Source organism: Ursus americanus, chromosome 7 (assembly GCF_024610735.1).
Source record: "Ursus americanus isolate L20-20 chromosome 7, mUrsAme1.1.p, whole genome shotgun sequence".
NCBI lineage: Eukaryota > Metazoa > Chordata > Mammalia > Carnivora > Ursidae > Ursus > Ursus americanus.
Genome location: NC_142133.1, coordinates 4140238 through 4153908, shown reverse-complemented (window position 1 = coordinate 4153908; position 13671 = coordinate 4140238). Strand labels below are relative to the sequence as shown.

The window sequence follows — 13671 nt, the reverse complement described above, 5'->3', positions numbered from 1 at the left end:
GCTTACAGCAGCTTCATTCACAATTGCCCAAACTCGGAAGCCACCAAGGTGTCCCTCAGTTGGCTAAATGGACAAATAATCCATCGGATAATAGGAACAGACAAACTGTGGTAACCAGACAACGGAATGTCATTCCGCTCTAAAAAGAAAGGAGCTCTCAAGCCATAGAAAGACAGGGAGGAATCTTAAATGCACTAACTGCTAACGAAAGCAGCCAGTCTGAAAAGGTTACAAACTGTATGATTCCAATTATATGACATTCTGGAAAAGGCAAAACTATAGAAACAGTAGATCGGTGGTTGTGGGAGTTGGGGGAGGATGTTTAGGGCAGTACAAATACTCTGTGTGGTCCTTCAATGGTGGGTACACATGGACACACATTTGTCCAAACCCCCAGCAGCTACAACCCCAAGAGTGCACCCCCATGTGAACTACAGACTCGGGGTGACAGCCACGTGTCAGTGTAGGGTCATCTACGGTGGGGGCTGTCGTGGGGGAGACGGTGCACCCGCAGGAGTAGGGGGCAGGTGGGAAATCTCTGTGTGTGCTGCTTAATTTTGCTGTGAACCTGAAACTGCTCTGAAAGTCTTAACGTAAAAAATGTAGAAATAAGCGGAAAGAAGAAGAAGAACTCACCGCCCCCCGCCCCCCCAAGTAGAGGCCCTGGAATCTGAGGCTCGGTCTGTTGAGTCCAGGCCCATCTCTCTCCTCAGGCTGCCTTCTACGGTTTACAAAGCACTTTCACACACTGCGCCATATGGATTTTGAATTAAATGTCCAATTCTGACCTCAGTTACACTGAAAATAAACTTTTCACAGGTCATAAATTTTTAGAACCTGCCATAATAAACGAAATATCTGTGTACAAGTCCCAAAGCAATGATAACTGTCCTGAAAACCTCCAGCCGTGGTTCAATAGTGCTTGCTGTTCACACGCAAGTCCTGACATCATGCGTCACACAAAGAGATGGCAGACCAGAAGCTGAAGAGAGGTGGGGAGAGAATCCGACATGCAAAAAATTGTCATCAATCTATCATCAGTGTAGAGGTGGGGGCTTAAGAGACAGTTACAATAAGCCAACGTGTTCCCCTTTTTAAGAAGGAAATTTCTAATCTCAGGATGTACCTTTCTTCTATAAATTTCTGTCCCCACTTGTGTTCATTATGGCTGAAGAGCATGAATTAGGGAGTGCAAAAGAAAAAAAATTAGGGGCGCCTGGGTGGCACAGCGGTTAAGCGTCTGCCTTCGGCTCAGGGCGTGATCCCGGCGTTGGGGATCGAGCCCCACATCAGGCTCTTCCGCTATGAGCCTGCTTCTTCCTCTCCCACTCCCCCTGCTTGTGTTCCCTCTCTCGCTGGCTGTCTCCATCTCTGTCAAATAAATAAATAAAATCTTTAAAAAAAAAAAAAAGAAAAAAAGAAAAAAATTAAATACACTGTTGGTGGAAGAAATGCCATCACATTCTATGCGGGGTTAGCAGTGAGATAACAGGTGGATGGGTGGGTGTCTGCAGCAAGGCCCTGTCTACCCTGAAGGAAGCTTCTTGTATTCAACAACCATCTACACAAGGAACTTGTTAGCCCCTGGAGACACAAAGGTCACTGAGAAAAGGCCCCATATTTAAGAATTTCCGGGGTGGGGGCGAGTGAAGATGTGTAGGTGGTAACCAGACAGGACAGCCACTCCGGGAGATATAAACTGAGGAAGTCCCGGGGAAGGAGTCATGCCTCGGTGGAATCAGGGACTACAAGGACTCCTCTCAGGCAGGTGCAGTCCCTGAGCCAGGGGAATGGCATCTGGCTCTCTGGCAGCCTCCCTTGTGCACAGAACTTATCTCTTCCACTCAGATATTCCAGGAAATACCAAACCCAGACTACTTTGTTAATTTCCTTCAGCAAACAGAAAGCATATTTCATCTCATCTTTTCACCTTGTCCTCTAGAAGCCCCAAAATAACAGCTGCCCTTTGAACTCAAGGATAACCGTTGCTGTCCTCAGAAGCCTGCCCGAGATGGGGGCCTGGGGGACCCCTTTCCTGCCTGTTTCATAGGTCATGGAGGGGGGAGGCTGACTGGTTATACTGTGCAGAAGCCCCCTCCCGCTGTCTCAGCTCTGTGGGCAGGCAGTGGGGCCTTCAAAGCTGTCAGTCAGACCCTTCCAGAACACTCAAGAACCCTGAGGAGGGAAGAAAGGATTTGTTTGCTTTTAAGCCCTTCTCATTAACTTGACCGATAGCTGAGGCCTCCCTTGGAGCCCAGCCAGGCAGGGGTCTAGCCAGGCAGGGGTCCAGCCAGGCAGGGGTCCAGCCATGCAGGGATCCAAGGCTGAACCCTCCTCCCCCAGCTCCGTGGGGGTCCCAGCTCCCCCTCACACCTGTGCCTTACACCTTCCTGACTCATGGCAGGACTGAACAGTGGGCTCAGCTATCTGTAAAGACTATAATCGGGCTGACCTCTGTGTCGAGTCACGTTCCACTTCACCTGGTGAGCCCATGTGATGTGCCTGTGGTGACTGCTAGGGAGCCCATCTGCAAAATGGCCAGCGAGGGGAGCACGGGGAGAGCCAGGTCTGTATGGCAGTCACCTGGGGGATCCCTGCATTCAGCCACTGTTTGGACAAGGAATTCTCCCGATCACTGCATGGACACATCTCCACCTTTCCGTTGGCAGAGGGAGCTGGAAGCATTAATCTATCACCCTGCAGGAGGCTAGTCTTTCTTCTCTTCCTGGGAGAAGGCTATGCTCCCCCCCGCCCCAAAAAAGAATAAAGAATAAAGACCATTATTTTGGTGTGCAAACTGAATGTTTAATAGCAATTCACTAAGAGGGCCTGAAAAGTTGAAATTTTGAATTACTTCAGAGATGCTTGAAATGGAAACAAGGTAAATGCAGTACTTCTTATTAGATCCATATTATTCATCACCAGTTTCTAGGAAGCCAACAAAACTGTGTTTACTTTGAGGCTTTCTGCCTGAGAGTAAACCTTATCAAGGAGTCTAAAACAGTTGGGGAAAGAATAGAAAGCCAAACCAATAAAGAAGCAAAACACCAAACTCATCGCCGAAGGCACAGGCCAAGTTCACTGCCTCCCCCAAAAGCCTGGGATCCATTTGAAAAGAGTTCCAATATCCAATGATTATGAGTTTCCTGGAGGGTTCAACGAAAGATGGTGGGTTGGTTTTCCTGCAGGGGTAGGTCTTCCTGGCTGGCACCAGATTTCCAGAACACAGTAATAGAATTTTCTAACCACATCCAGTTATCAAAAACCATGTCCGGGACAACAACATAATTAAAAAGTGCAGAGAAACCCACTGGCACAGCAGCCTTATTAAACTGGCATAGCATGACTCATAAGGAAAATTAAAAGGGCTTGGGGGTGTGTAAAGATCTAAGGTCATTAAGAAAAATGAAATAATTTAAACAGATATTCAAATCTGAATACATTACTTTAAATAACAGCAATGCCCTGATGCTCTGGGACCTAAGCCAGACTTCTACCAGGAGCTTGAGTCTTCTTACTTAAGGAGCTTCCTTTGCCTGGTGTGTGAACGCAGGGACCGATGTGAGTCTGTGCGGATGATGTGGAGATTTACCCGCAGCCCAGGGCGGCGATGGGGTCTCCAAAATGAACTGCCTGACTGCTGCAGTCAGCAGCACCAACAACTGCTAATAGCCAACACACATGAAGTCATTAAAATCCACTTAACTTGACGATGAAAGCGATTTAAAGCTATTTCCGTGGGTGAGAGGAAATCCACACTTAGGTTCTTCTTTCTTTAACTCCCAAGTGGTCCCTTGTATCTTAAGCATATGTAAATGGAGCAAGGAAATAGTTTATTCAAATGCTCCATGCATTTTTTTTTAATTCCCTGTGCTTTTGTTAAATGCCTACAATGTTCTACTTACCACTGAGAAGCTCCAAAGATCCCTAAATTCAACCATTGGTAACATTTTTTATTTTAATCCTAGTATGGGTTCAGAGTAAGGGAAAGAATCCCCTTTAATTAAATGACTCATCCCAGGCATGCCCTAGCTCTAACTCAACCTTTTGGGAGACTGCAAACTTTAAAACAAAACTCTCTTACATAGTGGGGAGAGAAATGCACAGCGCCTGGCACAAGAGGACGTGCATCTGGGAAGAGACTGAAAATACACTACAATCCACATAAACATTAATGACCTCGGCCGCACACTGACCCTCTGTCCGGGAAGGCACCCCTGAGCCCTGGGGCTGCCTCCCGCAGGGAGCGCTCACAGAACGAGGTCAGGGCCATGCATCTGACAGATGTAGGAAGAAGGTACAGCACAGTGCCTTCCCCAGGCTTTCAACTAAAGCTGTGCGTTACCTTTCCACTTGCACCTGGTTGGACTTATCTCAGGATAAGGGATTGCATTTATAATTCCTAAAGGACGGGTGATATTTTATACTGTCCCCAGTCTAGCAGTACCTTTCCAAGTTTTAATACCTATTCATAGATGATTCGTGGGCAGCCAGAAAATAATGCAGTGCAACAACACAGTGCTGCTGAGCCCATTCTCTCCAAAGCAGCCTTTATTATCACACCAGGTGCTGATAATGTATGTAGCTCTAATTGTTAGAATTTGATGCAACATTTATGAATCCTAGACAAAGTGCTTTTATAAAACCTCCTGGGCAGATCCTACCCAATTTATTTACTAATCACTTACCAATTACTTGTGTCCCATACTTCTGAATGCTTTGTTAAGGAGGGGAACAAAGATGCCCAACCCCATTTGTAATACTTATGAAAAGGAATGTGAATTTCCAGTTTTCTCTGTGAGATTCACAAGAGGCGTAAAAATTATAAGGGTGAATGGTTTAACTCTGATTTCCTAACACTGCAAGTAGATGTATTTTTCCAGAGTGAGTAACAGTAACTCTAAAGATAATGTACGTACAGGACAGTCCACCTGGTGCGTGGTCCCTGGTCTTCAGAATGTCCTGTTTATAAATGGATGGCGAGAATTGGGGGAGCTATATACATGGGGACTCAGCTTGAAGAAAAAAGGCAGAAAAGATCCCACTGTCTCCCCTTCATTTTTAGAAATCATGTTTACAGAGCGGTCAGTAATCCTTTCAAATCTAGCAATACTTTTAGCTCCATTCATTCAGCGGACATCGATCAAGCACCTACTGAGCTCAGTACCCTGAGATGTGCTAAGGAGCCAGGGGCAGCGCCCCACAGGGCTGCCTGCAAGGACCTTACAGGTAAGCAGGGGAGAGAGGAGGAAAAGATTACTTACAATACAGAGTAATAAGTACAACAAAGAGAGATGGTGCTGCAGCACGGGGTTGAGGGGGGAGCACGCACCGTCTGTGTGCACGTGTGCGACACAGAGATGTAGAGACAGAAAGAGAAAGAAGCAGGTCCATCCTTAGACTCAACCCGATACGGTCAGAGAGACACTAATGGTAGGAAAGTGGAGACCAAAACACTGGGGCCCAATTCAGAAGCACATAACGTTCTAAAACTCCCAGGCTGTGTCCTGTAAGCCACGGGGGGGAAAGGAGGGGTGGGAGGCAGCACTGGAGCATCGAAGGAGAGGAGAGGGTCACATGATCAAGGTTAGGGTTAGGAAAGATGACTCTTTGCCAATATGCACAATGGGCTAGGGTTCAGGAGGTGAGCAAGAGCGAAGGGAGCCATCTGTAAAATGAGTTTGTCCTATAAAATGTGCCTTCTGCTAATAGGACAGGGCTTGCCTTCATTTTTTTCTGTGAGGAACACGATAAACAATAGAAGCTGAAGCCCCCAAAAAACACTTTGCCTTCCAGAAACGGTAAACGTCAGGAAAGAGACTGGGCAGTCACAGGAAGTATCATTACAGATTTCTGAGCCACGCAAGTAGCACGTGCCCGAGGGCAGGCTGAACGAAAGCCAGAATTTTCAGAGGCAGGTAAGGGATACAGCTTCCTCTTCAGGAGACAGAAACCAAATCACGCTGTGTGAGCGTGGCTGCCAAATACCCAGCTCTCTACCAACCGGTTCCATCGGCAGCGGGCTTTGGGTTTAAGCCAATCTCTTTGGCTCTGGGCAAATCCTGAATTTATACAACATAATCTGAGTACATCGGACCATTATGAAGCAATCTGCCTGTTAACCTTTTTACTTTTTAAAGCACATTTCCAATTTTTATTCTTTTCCTTTCTGGTAAACTTTGAGATACCATTCTACCTTTTCTTTCTATCCCTTTGAACATTAGTTGCTTGGTAGAGTGGAAACCTCTCCCCAAGCTGGTCAGTGCCCACTCCATGTATAGGCCAGGCAACGGAGAGCCTGCACCTGAGTTTTTTGATTTTTCAGGTTTGTTTTTTTTTTTTTAAGATTTCATTTATTTATTTGAGAGATAGAGAGACAGGGAGAGAGAGAGAGAACACATGAGCAAAGTGAGGGGTAGAGAGAGAAGCAGACTCCCCGCTGAGTGGGGACCCCGACACAGGGCTTGATCCTGGGACTCCAGGATCATGACCTGAGCCAAAGGCAGACACTTAACAACTGAGCCATCCAGGCACCCTTAGATTTTTTAGTTTTTTTTTTTTTTTAATTTATGGATTTTTATCTTTTATTTCCAAATTGCGATGCAGAATATCTCTATGAAGACAAAACCTTAGAATATTTGAATCTATGTGACTTTAATCTTCCGTGTCCTGCTGAATTCTTCTGAGCTAGTTCCTCAAAAAACAAATCCTAACAAGTCTAACTGTATTATGCAAAATATCTCATAGAGCTATCCATTTTTCAGTGTCCACTTGCAGTATTAAAGTATGCCAAAACTGCAAGCCAGAGGCTAAGAGTTGCCAAATGAAATTAAATTCAGTTAGTAAAGAAAGTTTCATTTTGAAGTTTTTTTCCATAGAACTGTCATATGTTCAGTTTTATGTTAATAAACCGAATTATATTAAAATGTATCTTTGAGATTTAGAACATAATGTTACTAGCCTTTAATACAGTTTAAAATTTATTTCTGATCCTGTCATGTAGCGAACGGAAGGGAAGATCTATAGCATCCAACAAATAGCAGAACTAGGCTCTTATGTCATTAACTGGTTGTTAATAACAAAATGCACTTTACGCAGCACGGAAGTTTCAATGACTGCAACAAACATTAAATTTCTCTAGTTTAAAGAACAACCTATATTTCATTGCTGGTTAATGCTACTTTAACCCTTAAAAAATGTACTGAATTGTTAAAATGTTGTTTTGTTTAAAATTGAACATAAGCAGGTGACACAAAACTAACCTGTCCTGTAAGAAATCAGTATAGTGATTACCTTCCACAGGACAGTGACCAGAAGGGGACAAGGGAAGCGTCAGGATGCTGGTAATACTTGATTCTTGATCTAGCTGGTTACATGGGTGTATTCGGTTTATGAAAATTCATCAAACTCTTCACTTACAACCTGTACACAGTTGACACTGGCTAAAGATTCAATAATTAACTTGTCTATGCAGCAATTCTCTGGTTAGGAATACAGCTGAAGAACACAAGACAGGTCAAGTAGTGGCCCCAAAGTCAGAGTAAAACTGAACTTGGAGAAGTGACACCGCTTCCCTCCCACATCCTACAGACACCAGCAGCACATGACGCAAACAGATACACGTTTAGAGAATGAAGAAGAACATAAGAGATCGGAACTGTCTGGAGGAATAACTAAGTGGCATGGGGGGGCGGGGGATGGAAATGACAGGCTCCTATGTACCTCTTTTCTCCTCCCAGATTCCGTCGGATGCCACCCATTTCTGGTCTCGAGACCAGCATGACAAGAGCCAGTTCTTGCTGATTAGTGTCTACCAGCCCTGGATGTTTTAGCCAAATCTCCGATGGCCTATTTGATTTGCAAGGGAGTAACTCAGTTTGCTCCTGAGACCCCGGAAGGTGGTTTGGGGGCACTGCCCCACCTCTATTGTATTTGAGGTCGATGAGATCTGATTTGTGGGCATGACGGTAGCTGACAAGGATAACGTCACATGAAAGCAAAAGTAGTCCTGAGAATTGAAAACAAAAACAAAAACAAAAGCAAAAAACATACTCCAGACCTGTTTGGTTCAGTGACGTCACTCTTCCAAGCTCCCGGAGTTGAACAAATGTTTACGGCATTAGCTTCTTTGAGTAAAACATAAGTGTGTATCTCCCATTCTGCCAGTGCAAGCATGGAGCCCCTGACTCAGCCACTGCTTTTCCTCCCTCTACAAACTGTCAGCACCCACTGAAGGGAAGTGCATTTTGAAGCACACACGTGAGCGAACAGTCCAAGGGACTTCCCTTATCTCTGAAAAAAGATTCGCTTAGCAGCTACACAGAACAAACAAGGGGAATGTTTCAACACCTAATTGCAATCATCAATCCTTGTTTTCTACCCACAACTAAAATTAAAAACAAACAAACAAACAAAACCCACACAATATAAAGCAAACAAAAACGTACATGACCTTCCTCCTACAATTCTGTTCTCTGTCTACCTTTCCTCACATATAGAACTTGAATTTTTTCCCGAGAGAAAACACTATGTGGGTTCATAGAAAATATGTACCCTGGAAAGCCAATGAATTGATCTATGGCTGTCTTTCAGTTCAACAAGGAATGATTCTAAGGAATGGCCCTCCTACCAGGCTGCAGCCCTCTAGGTTGAACAGGGACCTGGAAGAAGGCAGCCCCAGGCCCCTGGCTGCCAACTCCACCAATGCACTAAGCATTTAGGGGTGCTGGTATGCACCCCGTGGATACCGTAATTCCCAGACCGCATGTGTGGGCCATAATGCTCGGTAACTTTGTATATTATAAACTCACCTTTCATTTCCAATACAATATCATGAGTCCAAGATAGATCTGATTTGGGCAACTGAGAGGCAGGGACCCACTGGGGGCGCTCTGGGGTCAGTGGGGTTTAGTTTTGCCAGTGAAACCTGCCCATCAACAATCTGATTATACTCACAGAGTTCCATGCTATCATTGGGTTATATTTGTTGTTCCTATATATAGGAAAAAGGGTTCCCTTTTCCAGGAGTTTTTGACTACCCCTCATGAAGCACATTATTTAATACTATTTAAAGCTTTTCTTTTACTCACTTCTGGTTTTACATCTAATACTATGCTTACCAGTCATGAAAATAGTGAAAACCCCCCAAACCAAAAATTAATTCTGCTCTTTCTGTGTATGTATTGTACAGTAATATGTGGGGTATTACTAGGGTATGATTATAATACATTAATGATACATTTTAATTACGTGAAAATTACAGAGTGTGGCCAGTAGAGACATGTTTGGGTTTAACTTACAGAAGCACTTCCATTATTTTCAAGTCACATTATAGACATTTTCTTACTGCTATCAAGTCAGTTTCTGAAACTCTCGCCTCTCAAATAGTTAATGAAGCAATCTATTTAATGGCACTCTCTGAATGTTACTATAAAGTATCAAGCATTTAGTTGGGCAAATTACTTAATTGGCTCGACTCTCCCAGCTACTAATTTTGAACATAGGGCAGAGGACTATAGTTTGTCACTATACTGTGATTCTAAGGAAGAAAACTGCCCTTTGAAAAATGTAAATCAGGTGCCTACGTCCATATTATATACATACAGATACACAGATACTAATATAAAGTAAACCATGTTGCACTGGTCAGCTTCCCCTTATTCATAAATTGCTCCAGAAAAATACCTTGAGCACCAGAGGGTATCAAATGATTTTTAAAAAAATTAAACACTTGAGCTTGCTATTGTCTGAAGTATTTTACCTAAAGTTTAAAGATCAGAGGGCATTACAATTCAGGGTAATTTCAAAGAGTTATCTGTTCTCTGAGGGGGGAGACGAAGTCACACACAGTTTGGCCAGCTTCAGGTTAACCTGAAACACCTGACGTGGCTCCGCTTCTTTCATTTGGCAAATAGCGAACTAATGTATAGGGCCCCACATCGGTTCTCCTGGCTGCCCAGCCTGAGAGGCCTCCCTTCATTCTGCAAACCACTAAAGGTACCTTGAAGATGCTGTTGTTGTGAATACTTACAGATGTACACACTCACACACATAAATGTGTTTTCCCATATCAGTCCTATTAATAATAAATCAAAAGTAAAGTTTAAACCCTAAATGTTTTGATAACCTTCAAGCAAGCCACTGATAATTTGGAACATGCAATTCTCTCAGAGATATGAATACAGGAAAAAGAATGTTCTTCTCTCAGAAGGAAGGTCAGGGCTCTAAATACTGATTTTGTTACTCGACAGTTGTGAATCCCAACAATTAATGCGTAAGTCTCCTAATTCATTTAACGCAGGGACATATTCCTCCTGTATATGCACATGTATGTGTGTACAGGTGTGTGCGTGTGTGTGTATGTGTGCAACACAATGACAGCCTCTTTTCTGCACGGGGGATTTAGTTTTCCTAATTTTAAAATATAATTTACACAGCAAGATCTCTCTTCCCATAGTACAACCAAATCCATCCATTCGGTCATGCACTTATAGTTCTATAGCTTAACTGAGTTAACTCTATCATTTAAGAAGCAAATCCAGTATTAACTGTATCTTCTTCTACTGGCTTGTGGTCAGAGGCACAAATACAGGTTTTTAGCACATAATAATATACTTATCTTTCAGAAAAGTCATGACTACACTTTCGAGGAAGCTACTTTTCAAATTTATCTCTGAATAATGAAAGCTCTCAGATCATCTAAGAGATTTTACCCTTTTCCAAATTTAATTTCAAGCTAAGTCATTTTAGAAACCACAATTACCAACATGCAAGAACCTCTACTTGAAAAATTTGTATAATTTGAACATGGAAAACCAATTGTTTAAATTTAATAATGCATTTCCCTCTCAGGCTCAAATACTAGGAGCAACCTAGAGTAGAACTTAATGTGTGAATTATAAACTTCTGAAAACAGCAGCTTATAATCAAGATATCGCAGGATTTTTGTATTCTCGCATGCTTTAGCCAATATATTTCTAAATGTCCTGAGAGATTTCTTTCTGAGCTTGCTCTCTTCACTGACCTAATAACTCAGAGCATTGGGGTAATTTTCTCAAATCTTAGCTTAAAATTTTCCTTGGAAATTTCACTTGCTAAGACAGCCTTCATATGAGCCTGATTTTCATTCTCATACTGACAGCCCAGATATTCTCACCTGTGGGGGCCACTTTTAGGTTGCACTTCATGCCCCTTTCTGCAGGGCTGGGAAATGAAGCCATATGCAGATTTAATCCAAGGTGGCTTCTCTTGCTGGGATCCCATGCAATTGAGAATTGTATATTCCCGCCTACTTAACAGCGAATCCCCATGCTCAGAGGTGAATTCCCCTTTAGTTAACATGCTGGACATCCTGTCCAGCCCTGGAACCTGAGCCCTGGTAAGGCTCAGACTTGCTCCAGTGACCTGCTCTGCAGGGAGAGCACTCCCTAGGGCTCAGGTTTGAGGGGACTGGCCAAGAGATTTCTTTGCTGCTTCTTCCTCTCTGAGAAAGTCCAGCGCAAAACTAAAAACCCAACCCACACACCCTTCCAATGAGCTTGTAGGAGCCCTTGTCTACTTCCAATTCAGAATTCTTTCCTAGGGAAGACCACAGGGGGCAGCAGAACCCAGAAGGGACACAGAGCAGTTCTGCGCAGATGAATCCTGCAGGCAGGGGTATGCTTTCTCTCATGTCATTTCCATCCAGACAGCAATTCCTCCCCAAATCAGAAGGGACACGGCACTGTGGGATGGCCCGGGATCTGCAAGTAGCCAACTGAAGACAGTGGCCAGGCAACTGCTGGTAACCTGCTTTTTTACGCAGCAGCAGGTCTAGGATCCACGCTAGTGCTGGACCAAACCACTGCTGTCTGGAAGGCCTTAGCACTGCCAGTTCACACCTCACACCCTCAAAAGGCATGGCCGTCACATCACCCACAGGTTGGGTGGGTTCCAAGCATTGCACCTGTTCCCCATCAATTCAGCGTGGGGGGAGGACTTGGAATTTCAGATCAGGCTGGGATTTGGTAACAAATCCATATTTCTCTGATACTTCTGTCTGTGCCCTATGTACTTAATAGTGTTTACAGACAAATCTCTCCAAAATAGGAAGGAGGGCTTTCAGAAAAATGGCAGATACATTAAACTGAAAGTCTGAAGTTTATCCACTAATAGTAGCTGGTCAAATTCCACAGCATACTCAGTCCTTGACCTTCACCTCAACCTGTTGAGGACATTGAAAATTGCTATGTAAATGTACACCTGCACTTTCCTGATTCCAAAATTAGCATCTGATTCTATGTAATTATTTCTCTTACAGTCAGTGGTGAACTTCATCCCACAGTTCTTTTTTGAGGAGGAGCTTTCAATGCTGAAAAACGTAAAACATAACAAACACCTATCACAGGGTACTACTTTATGCTTAGACATTTAAGCAAGTCGAATGAAGTATTTCATTTAACTTAATCAACCAAAATTTAAGATCATTTAACTTAATCAACCAAAATTTAAGTATAACAGAAGATCCAGAAGGGGGAAAAACACATTACAATTAAAGAGAGGGTGAATATTTAAGACTGTCCCTGTTACCAACACATAAGATATTTTTATTCAGAAGTAATGTGAATGAGGAATTAACTCTGAAAATCAACTCAGTTTTCTAAAAGGGTAAATATTTCCAAGTTTGTGGAAAGAACTCATCCTTTATTTGATCTAAGCAGTAGACGCAGAAACCTCAGGATGAGTTTGTCATTCTAAGAAAGACTTAAGCAGCACTTGGCAAACACACGCTTGGGTACATTCTGGACCTACGGTGTACGACTGCAGATAGTATAAGCATAGATCAGAGACACACTTGAATCATCCCACAAAGAGGAGACGCTCAGGGAAAAAGCTCTGGAAACAAGCACCTCCAGGACTTTCTCAGCAACCGCTTCATTATTTAAACTGTATCTTGCTGGCTGACCACAAATCCTCCCCCAGCCCCAACTTAAGTCTTTACCCCCAGAGTAAATAAACCCTTCTTTTCCTTCTTAACTGTCCTCACCAGAAAGTGAGCATAGTTGATTGATCGCCCTTCTCTGCCTAATAAATCCATTCATATATATATAAAATAAAGATTTATTTTTTTCAGAGGGAGAGAAAGAGAGAGAGCGTGCATGAGTGAGTGGGTGGAGGAGCAGAGAGAGAGGGACAAGCAGACTCCTCAGTGAGCACAGCTTGATCCCAGGACCCTGAGATCATGACCTGAGCCAAAGTCAAGTGGACCCTTAACCCACTGTGCTACCCAGGTGCCCCCATTAACTTAATTTTTAACATTAAATTATCTCAACCTTGAACCCTCCAGTCTGCATATCCTTATTTCATTATCTTTACTTCCTAAATAGACGGCACCACCCAAGAAACCCTCCAAATGCTGCCCTCTGCTCTGACCACTCTCCAACAGTCTCCACCTTCTGTCTAAATTGTGGCGCTCAGAATTCCACTAAGAGCTGAAACCCACATCACAATTTTGCCAAGAGATTTCACTTAAAACTCCAGAAGCTCTAACTGCACGAAGCAAAAAGGTAAAATGCTAAAATTTACATCAATCTCAATAAAAACTGGATCAAGATTGCAACATGTTTGAGTGGCCCTGTTTTTAACATAGTTGTAAAATTCAAGGCAATTCACATATTATTTTAGGTTGTTCTC

General features: G+C 43.3%; 1 protein-coding gene across 4 annotated transcripts in view; it reads right to left on the bottom strand.

Annotated features, from left to right (window-relative positions):
- ST6GAL2 (ST6 beta-galactoside alpha-2,6-sialyltransferase 2) overlaps positions 1–13671 on the bottom strand; it is a 76741-nt gene that overhangs the window by 60474 nt on the left and 2596 nt on the right. The gene's annotated exons all lie outside the window — the stretch shown is intronic.